The 12,953-nt window shown below is 36.7% G+C and overlaps 1 pseudogene; it reads right to left on the bottom strand.

Moving 5' to 3' along the window:
- Positions 1-2,769: 2,769 nt before the first annotated feature.
- On the bottom strand, positions 2,770-8,280 carry LOC124229829 (peptidyl-prolyl cis-trans isomerase G-like; annotated as a pseudogene).
- Positions 8,281-12,953: the final 4,673 nt, after the last annotated feature.

Raw genomic sequence — 12,953 nt, 5'->3', positions numbered from 1 at the left:
CCTTCAAAGATGAATAAGATTTTAATGGACAAATACACGAGAGGATATTCCAGGCAGAGGAAACAGCTTGAGCAAAGCTCCAAGGGAGGAAACTATTTGGTGAATAATAAATAGGTAATTTTAAACATAGGTGAATGTTGTAGGAGATGTTTGAAATGTATCTTGAGGTCAGACTCTTGAGGACTTTAAATGCTAAGATAAGAAACCTGAGCTTTATTCAGTAGACTACTGTTTCCCAAATTTGCCTGATCAGAAGAAACATATGGGTAATATATTAAATATATAAATTCCTTGACTTTACCTCAGAGCTACTGATTCAGAATCTCTAGTGGAAGGTACTGGGAATTCTATAGTTTTAACAGGCACTCCAGGTCACTCCTTATGTTTAGGCCAATTTTGGAAACATTTGGCAAATAATAGGCCCACTTCATAAGTAATCAAAAGAATGGCAAATTGCCAGTATTATCATAGATGTGCCTTAGTTTGTGCACATTTGCCTGGAAAATTATGTGTATGTTGTACACTGGTAACTCAAAAACCCTGTTATGTATAGTGACCACTTCAAGGAGTCGAATCAGTGGGTGTTCTGTTCACAAAGTAAATAATAACCCTAAGGTTTCCTATTTTGTAAGCTAAGTTTTACATATATTGGGTTTCTTCATTCATGCAGAATGAACCATACAACAGAGCTTTTGAAAAATCTTTGGTAGGTTAAATTTTTTCAAAAGTTTTTTTCATTTGAAAAGGTCTTTAATAGGCTGTATTTTTCTCACCTGTAATGATGGCATAATGGCACCTACCTCATAGATATGGAGTGGGAATTTAGTAAGCCACTGCATAGGAAGCTCTTAGTTCAGAGACTGATGCATAGTATGTGCTCAATAAATGGTAGTTGTTTGTACTAAAAAAAAGGGTCCTTAACAGCACTTTGAATAACCCAGGGTGGGGGGGGTGAAGTAAGGCAATATTCATGTGTCGTATCTGAGTTGCACTAAGTTGCATAGGACTTGGCAAGTGAACTCTTGACTTTCCACAGATGTATGTATCATCTGTAGAAAAAATTTTATCCTAGACTTCCCTCCTACAAACACTTCCTCGTGCTTTCAGATAGATCCCCTCTACCCCACCTCCCCTCACCCCTCACCCCTATTAGTTGGTTTATGGTCAGAGCATACAAGTCTATTTTAATATTACCTTAAGTAAAATGTAACTAGAAAATAAATCTGCAAATTCTATTATAATACATTTTAAAGCCAAATAGAAATGATTGCTGTATTGTTTACTCTCAGGTTTTGGCACAGTTTACTCCTTGGTAGAGTCATGCAAAGAGTCTCTTTACTGTACTGTTTTGCCTCCTCAAGCACAGTAGGGAACCACTCTTTGAGGACCCCTAGCCTAGAGGTTACATGGATAACATTTACCGGTAGCATCCTAGATAATAGGTGTCTGTATTTAAGAACTTTTACTTCTGTGGGACTAGAGAAGGCGCTAGTGGAGAGGAATTCCAAGCAAAGAGGAGTAAACTAAACTAAGCTTAGAATTAAGCTAAGTAAGCAAGCTAAGAATTTAGTGTGGCTTTCGGTTAGTTAGTGGAACAAACAAAACAAAAATGAAAACCCTGGCACTTCTTATCTGTTGGCGTTTCAACTCCTGGCTGCCAGAAGTTAAAGGCCTTGCTACTCAAAGTCTGACCTGAAGACCAGTAACATGGGAAATTCCTGGGAGCTGGTTGGAAGGTCTCAGGCCTCACTCCAGACTTCTGAGTCAGAATCTGCATTTTAACAAGATCCCCAGCTGACTATGTGCACATTAAAGTGTGAGAAGCATTCTTTTTAAGGTAGAAAGGAAAGGAAAGGAGGCAATATCAGAATTTTAAGAGAATCCGTTCCAGAAGACAAGCATAAGAGTAACGATGATTACTTGGTTTTCTGCACATATATTTCCTATTTTAAATGCAATATGGTGATATAGCTCTTGTTTAATTGCCTTTCAGTATAGGTGGTTTTCTTCACCAACTGTGTAAATTATCTTTATAATTCTCATGCATCAACTCGGTATTTTTTTATGTAGCTTGAGAGGCACTTAGATGCTCTATAGAGTTTTGTTTTAATTAACATAATAAAAGCAGATGATTCAAAAGAGCAATCTCTGTCTTCCTTATTTTCACATTTCAATTCGGAAACCTTTCCACAAACTAACATATGCCTTAAAAATCCCTACATACTTCAGCAAAACAAAACAAAACAAAGCCACCCCATAGTATTCTGAAAGATTTAGAAAAATGTGCGTAAACCTGCACTCACATATTATATGTTGTAGCTATAAAAATTTTTATTAAAAAAAATTAAAATTCAGTTGACATTAGCATTTTGCCTAAAGTAGCACCTTATGACAGTAGATGGCGTCGGTCTTTTAGAAACTACACACATGATAAAGTCATCTTTTTTTTTAGTTTCTGTATTGATCAGTTTGGAAACTTAAACCGTTTACCATTTAGAAATTTAAACATTTTTAAAAAATCAAAAGAACTTTGCTATAATATTTTTTCTTATTTCAAGTTTATTAAAACTTTAGGCAGTACAAATTATCCAGGTTGCAGATTATGGAAATAATCAGCTCAATGAAGTCTGCCTTAAAAAAAAAAGAGAACAAACATAAAACAACCCAAAAACAATGAAAAGAGGAAAACAATATAAAGGAGATTCACCAGCAGGCCTCTAAAACTTAAAATTTGAGACAGAATGGAAATAAGAAGTTTATACAACTCACTCATCCACTTTTGTCTTCATTTGTTCAGGGCTTGATACATGATCAAGGTGATTATTTTTATCATGTATATATTTGGTCGTTTTCTTAACCTTTGGATTTTTTCTTTTCCTTTCCCATTGAGGATCTGGTCTTCTCACTTTCTCACGTATTTTCCAGTGTGGAGAACTTTTAATTCATTGTCCGGACTACTTTGTTTTACTTTTGAGAATGGCCTTTGATCTCTATCAGCCTTTTTTTCTGCTCTTATTTGAACTATTATGATCATGATTTTAAGAATACATTCTTTTATCACCTTCAGAATTTTCTTTCCCGTGTGAACTCTTACTTTCCTGGTTTCTGTATTTTTCTTTGTTTCTCCTTTGCCTTGCTTCTCTCTCTAAGCTCTGGGAACCTCTCCTTCATCTCTTCCTATCCTTACTTCCTGGTGTGGCTCTTCCATCTCAGCTCCCTGGCCTTCCTCTTCTCCTATGCTCCTGTCCTGTGTCTTTGGTACTCCTCGCTTCTGCTGCAATCTCAGTCATGGTTCCTAGATCGCATGCTTCTGCTCTTGTTCCTATCTCTGCTTCCTTCTGTTGTTCCACCATTGTAGCTGTTTGCCTTTAGTTATATCACCTTTTCTCCTAGACTGTGCATGTCCATTCTTTTCCTTACTTGTAATACAATCACGCTCATTACTTCTTAATTCTGTTTAGACTTCTATTTACTTCTATTCCTTTCCTGATCTTTTCCTTTAGAATGAGACTTCTTTTTCTTTAATATCCTCATGATCCCTTTCTTTACTCTTTTGCCTCATTCTTTGTTCTCCATGTCTGTTATGCTTTGTATCTCTTTCCTTGCTCTTGGATTTCTCTTTGCTCTTACTCCTACTTTTAGATTTGGCCCTTTTCTTCACCGTGTTTTTATTATACTTATCTTTTTCTGAATTTCTTCTGATGTCTCTCTCTTTGCTCTTAGATTTATGGTCTTTAACTTCCTTTCATTTTTTCTGTTTGGACTCTCAGATATATGCCTGTGATCAGTTATATATTTCTCTTCTACTCTAACTGGGCTTCTTTGATTTTCTATTTCGTTTAACTCACTCTTATCCCCTTTGATCTTTCTTTTACCACTTCATACTCTCATTCTTTGAGCTCTCTGCATCGCTTGCCTCCAATGTGAAGGGTCTCACTGTCTGAAGCGATCCTGGATTTAGGTCTGGAAGGAGTTTGGTAGCACCTTGGTCCTCTTCCTTTCGTGTTTCTGCCAGACCTAGTAACTAGAAGTCGCCTCTGGTATGAAGCTGACTGGGAGTTAAGTGGATTATATTCACCTCTCTGTCTCTGTCTCTATCTCTGTCTCTCTGTCTCTCTCTCTCTGTGTTTCCTTTCTTTTTCATCAGCTTTAGGAGCACCTTTTTCTGGTTAGGAATCTATTTTCACGTATAGGAGGGAACTCTTCTGGACAGTAGACTGGGGTTATCCTTCAAGAGTTTCAGCCTCCCTTTCACTAGATGCACTTTTCTTGACTTTCTCCCTATTCTTTTCTTTCTTGTGTTTTTGGGAATTTTTACCATGTTTCCTTTTCCTTTTTCTTTGTAAATTTTCTCTTCAGAAGCAATTGCAGAATCAGAAGAGGACTGAGAATTTCTTGAACTGAGTCACTGGATGATGAGGAGAGGAAAGAGGAGAGTTTATGCCTTTTCTTTTGTCTTAGCTTTAGTTGAGGAATTAGCTCTTCACATCTGAGTGTCTTTGCCTCAGTAAATGGTTTGCTAGCTGTATCTGTTTTCTCTCTGCATCTGCATCTCTCACAATTTCTTGACCAGAAATCACCCCAAAACAATGTGATGGCCATCTAAATGAGGAATTGGTTTCATTGTTATGAACTGTGAACAATTTGTATCCTTCCCTCTGTTGGCTATTGATAGGAGAAATTCTCCGTTGTGTTCAACAGAAACTCTGATCTTAAGAAAATCCTCCATTAATAGATTATCTTCCTCCATTTCCTTCACTAAAGTCATTACCTTGAACCATAAAATCTTAGACAAGTCTGTGAAAGAGACCACTCTTATAATGTAATGGCTTCTGAGTTGATTTCCCCGCCCCTTCTCACCTGTACAAAGACAATGGAAGTTCTGTGTTTTGGGGCACACATCAGAAAATAATTCAAAGACAACTCTTCCGGTAGATTGATTGTTAATGATGATGTCAAAAAACATTTGAGGATGCTGAACCCTTATTCCAATGGCTCCAATACTTCAATCGTTAAATAGAGAAAAACCAGGGAAACTGATCCAACCCTTTCAGTCCTGCACCAGTACACTCTCCTCTTCCTGGGGTCCTGTTCTTTAAAGCTTCAAATCTATCGCCACCAGAAGAGACACTAAAGCCTGTTAGTACAATCTTTTTTAGTGACTAGCTTACTACAAGAGTTTTATTTTACTTTAAAAGTTACTTTAATTTTTCCTTTCTGTTGTTATCTATTTTTAAATAAGGGAAATAACTGAATAGTACAATAAAAAAAAAAAACCTTAGAGATTCTAATTCAAAATTTCAACTTAAAGAAGGGAAAATTGAGCTCCCCAAAATACTAAATTACTTGCCCATAGTTTCCCAGCTAATAATTTGTAGAACCAGAACTGAGCTCAGGTTGGTTTCATACTTTTCTTACTTCAGTTCCTAAGTAATAGTTATGGCTCATGCTTGCTTTTGTAAACTTTTTATCTTTTGATCAGAAATGTAGAACATATTTTACCCTCTTCTTCCTTAAATATATTAAAGAATTCTTTTCTAGCTATGAACCATAATAGTTCAATTCTAAATCTAATCTTACCCATGGTTGTTACACTTATATTTTTAAAATATTGCATACACATGTTGTAGTGTATGGTGTATGTAGATTAGAATGGTCTTGCTCTGCATTACTGTTTGAAAACAACCAAATATCTTATTGTTCTTTCATTCAATTTGGTTATTGAACAGCTGCTTTATACTAGCCGTTGTATATGAACTAGTCCTAGAAAGATGAATATGACCAGGTCATGTTTTAAGGGGCTCATAGATAATTCAGGTAACGGTGATCAAAATACAGCAAAAAATATGTGGCCCTTTAAAGTTATCAAGGTTTTTAAAACATTAATATCATCACCATTAAATGATATTACCAAATATCTCTGATTTTGAGCGTTTTCTAGACTCTACATAGATTTATAGTGTCTGGACTTCTTAAAGAGGTAACATGCAGTCATAGTCAAATTTACAAAAAAGCAAGCTACACACTCCTTTGGACAGTGGATTATAAAGAGTGAAGTTAGAGGATGGAGTAAACTTGGAGAGGAACAACAGATCACTGAAGGAACAGACTGATAGCTGATGGAAGGAAAAGAAGAGGTAGGGAAAGGGACTGAGGCATCCTCCTCCGGCCGAGTGATGTCAGGACCATTTATATGCAAATAATGTATGTAATTAAGACTACAATTTGGGCTGAAAGGAAATTATAAAATCAAGCCCTTATCAATAGTATATAAAGTAACCCATGATTTTAACTAAAGAAAAATATTTTAGTTGGTAGACTTTTTATTCATTATGGAAAGATAAAGTATTTACAATGTAGTTTTAGATGGAAATGATAAAACATACATCCTTCCCTACTTTGATATATTAACCAGTGTTTTTGGTTGTTTTTTTCCTGAAGCTTCCTTCATTGAGGCAACCAGACTATGAAGTAGACATTCCTCAAGGGAGGGTTGTCAAATACTTGATTTTTTTTTATTTCAAAAGCCAAGTTCCAGACTTGAGAAAAAAGAATTGGAAAAATAACTGATGGGTCAAAACCTGTTTTCCGTGTCCCCAAAATCAAAGATTCTCTAGATTTGTGGAAAAAGAGAGAAGTCAGAAGAAAAGAAAAGAGCTTATATGCTGGGTACCTGAAAAAGGACCTAGGCCCAGCTCTCTTTTGGATTTAATCTAAAGTAGCGTATGGTAACGTTTAGGCAATAATAGAACACTCCTCTCTGTATAACTTTGGAGATTCAAGAGCAGAAGGAATGTCATTTTTCCTGTTTAACTTGAGAAAGTGGCAAGACCCCAGACTTCTCCCTCATTCCCCCATGCTAACGGCATAGAAGCAATAGAGATGGGAGTGTGGTTTGTCAGAGTTAAAAAAGGGGACTGACAATCTCTGTATGACTCCACTCATATGTGGAAGTTAGACATGTAGACAAAGAGAACAGATTAGTGGTTACTAGGGGGAAGGTGGGGTGGGCAGTGGGTGCAAAGGGTGAAGTGGTGCACCTGGAACACGACTGACAATAATGTACAACTGAAATTTCACAGGATTGTAAACTATCATAATCTTAATAAAAAGTTAAAAAAAAGAAAAAAGGGAAAGTAGCAGATTGTTTTAACTAGGTTTGCTGTGTATCAAACAACATAAAAATCCTAATGTTTATTTATTGCTTATGTGTCTGTGTGTGTGTTGTACAGAAATAGAAATTAATCTTGAGCAACAACTGGATTCTTCTGAAGTAGTAGCAGTTAAAAAGATCATCTAATCTTTACACAGATTTCATTAAAGTGACTTATAATGTATTAAAGACTTCACAAGAATAAATCTCCAAATAAAGAAAGGAATAGTTCATGTCCAGATGGAAAAAAAAAAGGGGGGGTTGCTGAGCTGGGCTCATAGAGTTGCTTTGTGTCCCAGGATGGCATGGGGAGCAGCAGAAACATTTCCCATGAGCCAGAGGCTGGTAGGGGGATGAGGTAGGGTCTTCTAGTGCCCCATTCCTTTTCTTATTCTCCCAAAAGTCACAAAGCTAGTGTCCAGCACGAGAGGATATAGCTGTAAACTTTGTGGACGGGCAATCAGGAACAGAATGTCTGTCCCAGCAGATAGAAGCATAGACAGATGACAACAGCTGACAACAGGTGATAGCCCCCTGGAGCATATGTGCAATCCCAGTGTCAGGGGAGGGGAAACTTGAGTTGACTGAGAGTGTTTCTCCAACATTTAGTGGATTGGGGGCTTGAAACAGAAAAGAAAACTTAACATTTCTTGCATACTTGAGTTTATGGACTGAGTTCATGGACTGAGATTTGTACCCACTATATTTATAATAGTGATAGATTTGTGCAAGAAGTCTCATTTCCTAATATTATTAGTAACAAATAATGTCTTCTTCAGATTCAATATGACCTTTCAAACACATTACAACACACTAATCTCATGTAAAAATTCAGATCTGAGTCTCAGGCAGACGCTCAAATGGTAAACATACCTCCTTTTTAAAAAAAACTTACTACCGTAATTACCCTCAGTACTAGCTAACATTATTGAATATGTACTATGTGTTGGAACTTGTTCTAAGCCTTATAGATGGGGGATTTGGTTTAATCCTTTCAATTGTTCTAATAAGGTGAATTCTCTCATTATGTATATATTCTATAGATGAGGAAGCTAAATAAATTGCCAAATGTGACAAAGCTTGAACTTTGTGTGATTCAAGAATCCTTTGCATAAGCATTACGCCATTCTGCCTAGAAATGAATGAAATACTGGCTACATTTTTAAAGTTACATCAAATCATCAAAATCTAAGTCTTTCCTAATCTTCAGAGTTTTTGTGTTGAGAATATAAGGCAAATTCAAAAGCGCTCTTAGCCAAGACGCATCCTACAGCCTCTGTCTCCAGTTCAACTCTAGTTTCCAGAGAAGCAAACGCCTTATATCATCTGGTCCTTGTGCTAGGCCTTTCTCCTTTGCAGGTCACCTATCAATATCAGCAGTTATCGCTTCCTCCCATTTTGCCCCAAACTCTCAGATCACTATTTTGTTTTTGTTTTCACATTTAGCTTCTATACTTTTTTATTTTTGTGTGTGTGAGGAAGATTGGCCCTGAGCTAACATCTGTTGCCAATCTTCCTCTTTTTGCTTGAGGAAGATTGTCACTGAGCTAGCATCTGTGCCAATCTTCCTCTATTTTATGTGGGATGCTACCCATGTCGCTTGACAAGGGGTGCTAGGTCCGTGCCTGAGATCCGGGCCTGCAAACCCTGGGCCGCCAAAGTGGAGTGCGTGAACTTAACCACTATGCCACTGGGCCGGTCCCTAAACTTCTATACTATCTGCTTTTCTGACCTGCCTCTGGGTCCCTAAAGACTATCTGTTTATCTTTTCTAGGTCAATGACTTCATTCTGAAACCCAATACTTTAGAGAGAGAGAGAGAGAAAGAAAGGAGGTCCTGTTTTCAACAAAATACTCTTAGTAAGGGCCGCTTGGTTTCGTCTGGAGTGCTGTGTTATAAGGTTTCTCTGCTGCTCTCAGTGTAAACTGGCCTAAATAAGACAGTGAAGAAACAACTCTTTGTGACCTTTCTGGGATCATCATACTGCAGTAACAGCTGCTTGAAATATGACTCTCATCTTGCCATTTTTTCCCCCATAATAGATAGTTATACATGATTTTTTTCCATGTCTCATCCAGAAATATATTGTTTTGAAGAAAAGTTTGAAAGTTAAACACAAGTCTTTCCTGAGAATATTTGATATCTCTCATAAAAATATGACTGAATAAAGTTACTCTTGAAGTTCTATTTTTATCCTTAAATTAAAGTTTAAAGAAAAGGGATTAGCAGTTATTATTAGATTTTTGTGTTAAAAATTATGAACTTTCAATATATAAATTTCCGGTTTTCCCCAATAGGCTTTATTACTTCCTCTGATTGTCTTTTCATTTTCCTGTGCTGTCCATCAACCGTTTCCTATCCTTTTGGGATTTTCCTCAATTTCTGTTTGCAGTACAGTGTCATGTTTCTTTTATTTTAAATTATTTTAATTTCATTTTTAATATATAGTGAGAACACACTGTAATAAGTTCATTTCACTACTTCCCACTTTCAAAATAACTTTGTCTTTCGAAATTTTTGCTTCCTAAAATAAGTCAAGCATTTTAGATTCTTCATAGCAAGAAATATTCTCTTTTCTCTTTGCGTTTTCTATGTTTATAGAAAAGAGCTTCATGTGCCCAAACACTTTTCTAAAGTAGAGGTGTTTAGCAAAATATAATCTCCAGTGTAATAAATATTTCTCCATTTGGATATTTCCACTGACAAAATTATGTAAAGTAATTTATGGCTTTATGCTCTTATGATCGAAGAAAGATTGCGTTCTTTCTTTTTTCTTCTTCACAATAAAAAGAACTTGATTGAATTTTTTTTATTATGAGAAGCACATGCTTATTTACAATATCTATACTATAAAAATAATTCAGCAATAGACTAGTACACATAGCAACATAGGTATAAAAACATAGGACTAAGCGAAAAATGAAAGAAACAGGATGTGATGCTATCTAAGTAAATTTAAAATACCTGTACAAAAAACCCAAACATATACTTTATAGGAATACAAAATACATGTAGGAATATATACAAATTAAAAGATTTACATCGAATGCATTAGAATAGTTGTCATTGGGGAGTGGTTTGGGTGATACAAGTAAGAAATGGGGGAAAAAGAGAATAAAAGAAGAAATTTCAGAGAATACAGAAATGTACAAAGAAGTTAAAATCACCCTCAGTCTAACTACTTGGTGGTAATCACAGATTGCATATTTTGGAATAGAGCCATCCAGATACATATACACTCATGCACCCACACTTTAAGATGGGATTATAATCTGTTCTTTAATCTTTATTTTCATTTAACAATACCATATAAATGTGTTGACATACACAACCATTTTTTATGTCGTACGTGCATGGGTGTGCATAACATTTAATGATTACCCTATTGATATACACTCAGAATGTTTCCAGCTTTTTTTATAACTGATGGTTCAATGAGCATTCTTAAACCTACATCTTTATCTATTCGCCTTTCACTAGAAATGCACGTTCAAATTACTGAGACAAATTGGGAAATTGCCCTCCAGAAATACCATTTTTACATTCCCAATATGGAACTTTCTGATTCCTACAAGGATCTAAAACTTAAAATGCTTGTAAAACAAATCAACAAACAGAAACAAAGTTGTCTCCACATTCCAGGCTGTCCAAATGTTCAGATCTCAGCAGAGAGTAAATTACTCACAGAGTCCTTTCTGCTCAGTGGGAGATCCAAGGCTACAAAATGTGTTAATGTCAACACACAACTGACAACGGAGTACTGCGTTTGCCTGATCTAAACACCAGGGACTGAATGAACCACAGCAAGAGAAAGCAGAAAGGATGCACCCAGAACCACCGCTCATCCCATTCGTATGTATTCATTAAGTGGCCCATCAACTTTTTTGCACTTGAACATGCATCAGAATCTTGAAGTTAAAACAAAACAAAACAAAAAAAAAAAAAAGGAAGACTTTGATTACTAATAGTGGGAGCTGCATTCTAGGTAACTAGGAGTTTTCTATTTATCAACCTGATTCCTAAAGTGCCTTTTTCTTGAAGGTTCTGACTTCATTAGTAACCTTATGCCCCAAACAGTGAAATGAGTTTTCAGACATAGCTACCAATCAGGCAGCAGTGTGAATGCCCGCACTGGAGCAGCCTGGTGGGGTGGGGCGCCGAGCTGTGGAGCCGCTCAGACTCGCGGCTTTGTCCAAACTCCTGTGCTGCATGGCCTTGAGCTAGTTCCTAAACTCCTGTGTCCCATTTTCCTCGACTATTACTTGGAGATAGGACATCCACTTGACTGTATCTCCAGCATCTAGAGCAAATATTTCAACAAAGATTTGTTAGTCAGTTAACTCCAGGTAACAATTAGGAATAACGAATGTGAAATGTCTGGAACCAAGCAAATACTCATTAAGTGGTAGGTATTGTCAATATTAAGATAAAATATGGCAATGTTGTTGAAGGAGAGAAGCAGAGAGCAAAAAATTCCACATAGTCCTGACGGTGGGTGAGAGGCCCAGTTTAGGTGCTAGGGTTAGTATGAGTCTAAAAATGTGGGGATTAATAATGACAGGTTAGAAGAAGGGAGGGAGTTGTCCTGACTTACACTCGGCATTCAGTGTTACCAACAGCCTCTCCGAATGGAAAATACCCGTGTGGCTTTTAACAATGTGTGAATGTGAATAATCAACTCACCAAGGTAAAGTCCTTAAGCTTTTTCTACCCAATATCATTGCTATACCCAAAGCCGCATTGCAGAAACAATTGCTAAATGCGTATTTTCCTAATGTTACTATGTGGCAGGAATTTAAGTTAATAATCTCTTTTCAAGGCACATCTTTATTAAAAGGGAATTATTCAAAGCCTTCTGAGTGGTAATTACTATATAAAGGCTAATTGACCTAATTAATCTAATGTGGGTCAATGGCTGTGTAGTACCCAAAGAAGAGCATTTTCAAATGAGAAAAAAAAAAAAAAGAAACTCCGAAAGGAATTTCTGTAAGCCAACATCCTCAAATTTAGTGAGTCTGATTTATTTCTTGCACACAGATATTATATTGCTGCATATTATATTGCTGGAGTGGCTGAGCTGGGATAAAAAGAGATAGAGAGACTAATTCTCTGAGGATACTGAGGAATATTCTGTTCATCACTCAGGGGAAGGCACTATATAAATTACATTATAACAACATTGCCTCTTTCTGATAACGTAGCACTGAAAGAAGAATTCAACATGACAAGAAGCCAAATTTACTATCATACTGTTCTGATTCTCTTGGTGATGTGAGAAAGTGCATGCTGATACCTCCCTTTTATTTGATTAACTTTGGCTTCTCTGAATGCCAACTTGTCCCATTTGAAGTATTGGCTGCAAAATATAAACTGGGACTGATAATATCTAGGCCCTGTGACTGAGGAGAGAATGTTATAATCCACACATGTGATAGACAAAATAAAGCTGCCAAAGACGTCCACATTTTAACCCCCAAAATTTGTGAATATGTCACATTACACAGTAAAAAGGACTTTGCATGTGTGAAGTTAAGGATCTTGAGATGGGGATATTATTCTGAATTATCTGGGTGAGCCCAATGTACTCCTAAGTGTCCTTATAAGTGAAGGAGGAAGGCAGGAGAGTGAGTGAGAGATGGAGATGAGAGGATGGAAGCAAAGATCAGATAGCAGCATAGAGGAGAGAGATTTGAAGATGCTGTGTTGCTAGCTTTGGAGATGGAGAAAGGGACCACAAGTCAGGGGATGCTGGTAGCCTCTAAAAGCTGGAAAAGGTAAGGTGATGCATTCTCCCCTAGAG

This window comes from Equus quagga, chromosome 18, assembly GCF_021613505.1.
Source record: "Equus quagga isolate Etosha38 chromosome 18, UCLA_HA_Equagga_1.0, whole genome shotgun sequence".
NCBI classification, from domain to species: Eukaryota; Metazoa; Chordata; class Mammalia; order Perissodactyla; family Equidae; genus Equus; species Equus quagga.
Note: the sequence above shows the minus strand (reverse complement) of the source record. Positions and strands in the feature narration are given on the sequence as shown.